Below are 2986 nucleotides of genomic sequence, written 5' to 3'. Positions count from 1 at the left end.
TGATCATCTAAATCAAATCTTACCGGAGTAATTCGCAAACTCTCAGGCTTGGGTTGCTTTTACGTCGAGCAGATGTAGAAGTAAACTTTAAATTCTCCTTATCTCGAAGAGACTCTCTAGAGAAACGGCGGCCGTGCACGGATGAGAGGAGGAAGCGGAAAGGGAACGAACGTCTGTTCCGCTTCACTATCGGCGGTGAGATAGCAGAGAGGTGTAACGTCACCTCGGAGGTTTGTTGGGGGGGTATATTTATCCGAGGGGTGTCACCGGAGCGCGGCACGCCCCTTTCTTCCCAGTCAGCCCGGGAACTGGTCACTCTGAAATGACAAACCCGATCTCTAACCCGCGACGGCTGCTCGCTTGCTACGTGCGCCGAAATAGCTTTTCGCTCGCCTGGTGAGCTAAATGCTAACGCTAGCTCTGCAGCGTCCATTCCCCTCAGCGCCAACCTCGGGCGGAATGCGAAAGCCGGGGAAGGACTCGCCTCGATTTGCGGACGGGTGAATGAATTAGATGCTAAACTGATGAGTTCATGATTAGCTGCCTTTCAGAGGCGACAAAAGGAGGCTGCAGTTCTTCAGCTGTGGTCGAACACATCAAAGAGTCAAAGTCAGCGGCACAATCCACTAAAAGTCCTCTGGGATTACTTCTCCCTCACCGGAGCGCCGGGAGGCTCCCTGGGAGGCCGGATTCCCGGACTACGGTTTGACAGCGGTCGGCTAATTCTCTGAGTTTGTGTTCGCTGACAACCAGAAAAAAAAAAAAAAGAAAGGTCTCACTGAGGGATTTTTGCAATTTAGATTTACGGTACATAACCAGAAAGCGATGCCCCCCCCACCCCCCACCCCGTCTTGACACATCTGGCGCTACAACCTCGAGCGCGGCTGGAGAGCGACTTGGAACCTCCAGCTTTCCTCTTGCGCTGACAAAGTGCTGCAATTTTTGTGTCAGCGGATTGAGCAAGAGCAGCAACGCCGCGAGAGAAGCCGGAGACGGAGGAGGAGAAGAAGAGAATCTGAGAGCAGATGGGTCCCCGAGAGGACGGCTGAAAGGTGCGACTCCACGGGAAATGAATTGGGCGCTTTATTTAATTGCGTTCTGGTGAATTTTACTGAAGGACGGCGGTCAAAAAGGAAGGAAATGTCCTTGGCCAGCGCCGTGTGGACGTTTGTTTTATGATGCGGCGGGATCTCGGATCCACGTTACATCCCACGCCGGGTTGAGACAGAGATGACGGACGCCGGCCTGCAGCATCTGTTTGCTATTTTGACCAAAGACTGTCACAAATATTTCATTTAAGTGTTTTGGAACTGCATTAACTTGTGGAAAAGGGGTAGAATATGGGAACCTCTAAAATAAAAACAATGTTGAAAATAAAACACCTGAATTTCTACTTTAATTTCAGGTAGTTCACCCGTGATTGAAGAAGAACTCTTTATTCATCATACATGTTGCACACACACTCGTAACCTGCGGGGAGGACAGTTAAGGGGGGGTCAGTGCCTTGCTTAAGGGCACGTCTGCACTACCCTGGAGGTAGATTGGCCCCCTCTCCAGTCACACTGATAAAAAGTCACCGCCCGAACAGGGACTTGAACCCTGGACCCTCAGATTAAAAGTCTGATGCTCTACCGACTGAGCTATCCGGGCTCTGCCTGCTCTGCTCAATATTCATCTTGAAACCTGCGGCGTTGCTGTTAGCTCCCTCCTGACATTAAACTGGAGCTGCCACTTTTCATTTCAGCAGCTTGACGGCTTTTCTTTCTGGTTGCTTTGCCTAAAATTAGCTGCAAGCTAATAAACACACAGTGACACAAAACTGCGGGTCACATTCGTGCGAATTGTGGAGTCGCGTTGTAGATTCTTTCCTGCATAGTTCATACGTTTCTATTTCTGGCGTCCCATAATTTGAGTATCACTCTGTCGCATTGTGTGTCTAAATGGCGCTCCGGGATTACGCTGCATCCGGAGCCGGGAAGCTTCCTGACGCCAGCGGAGATCACGTGATCAGAATGGAGGACGCTCCGGGTTTGTGTTTCTTAGCAGCGGCCCAGAGCTTGGCAAAGCGGCAGCGCCGCTGACAGCACGACTCAACCGGGGGGACAGAATCAAGCTGCCCCGGTTGCCCCCCAGCCGGATTCGAGGCTTTGTGTGGATGCTGTAACGCCTGGAGAAGCGCTGACCTGATAGGAACTGATGCCCAAGACATTTTTATCTTATTTTAAACCATCACAAAAAGAGAATCATGGCGGCTCAGTCCATTTGTCCGTCTGTCAGCTTTCCTCTCCTCACCAGGGGAGGTAAGCACCTCCCGGGGACGCAGAAAGTCTGCAGGGTCTCCACCCCTGCAGACTTTCTTTGCCATGCTTCTTCTTCCAGCCCGCTGCGTTCTGTCTCTCGGGTGATTCCAGCCGCCCCGACGGCCTTTTGTAACTTATAACAGGCTTTGTTCTGCAGAATTCTACCCGTTGCCGCCCAAAGAGACGCACAATAATTGTTTCTTGGCCGTCGCTGGTGCAGGCGAGCAAAGTGTGTGTCAGTGGGCGGGAGGGTTGTTCCTCTGTTTCTTCATTGGCCCACCTTGGACATCGGATGATGTCATTGCTTGTTCAACTAATTGGTAACAGGAGGGGCCTTGATATTCTCTGCATCCAAAAATATGAAACTAATTATTATTTGGGATCGAGTCGTCGCTCGTTGCAGAAAGCCTTGGGACGTAACCTTCTTCAGGAATCATTTTCCTGTTAGTGTTGACTCATCGGCTCTCCTCGGAGAACACGGAGCCTAAAGAGAATGTTAGCGTGGCGTGCTAGCCTGGGTGGCGTGCTAGCGCTTTTTACTTCTGCACAGCAGGAGGTGTTTGGTTCAGGCTCCCAGCCCTTGACGTACGAGATAATTATCAGCTGAGCTGCCTCGGACTTTTTAGGTTGATTTGGAACAAATTGGAACATGTTAAACCCCCCAGAACCGAGACCGGGATTAATCC

At 51.1% G+C, this 2986-nt stretch overlaps 1 non-coding gene across 1 annotated transcript; it reads right to left on the bottom strand.

Annotated features, from left to right (window-relative positions):
• Positions 1-1577: 1577 nt before the first annotated feature.
• On the bottom strand, positions 1578-1650 carry trnak-uuu (transfer RNA lysine (anticodon UUU)). Its single transcript has one exon. It is a non-coding gene; the product is annotated as a tRNA-Lys (tRNA).
• Positions 1651-2986: the final 1336 nt, after the last annotated feature.

This window comes from Brachionichthys hirsutus, chromosome 3, assembly GCF_040956055.1.
Source record: "Brachionichthys hirsutus isolate HB-005 chromosome 3, CSIRO-AGI_Bhir_v1, whole genome shotgun sequence".
NCBI lineage: Eukaryota > Metazoa > Chordata > Actinopteri > Lophiiformes > Brachionichthyidae > Brachionichthys > Brachionichthys hirsutus.
The sequence above is the reverse complement of the archived record's forward strand: the minus strand, read 5'-3'. Positions and strand labels throughout refer to the sequence as shown.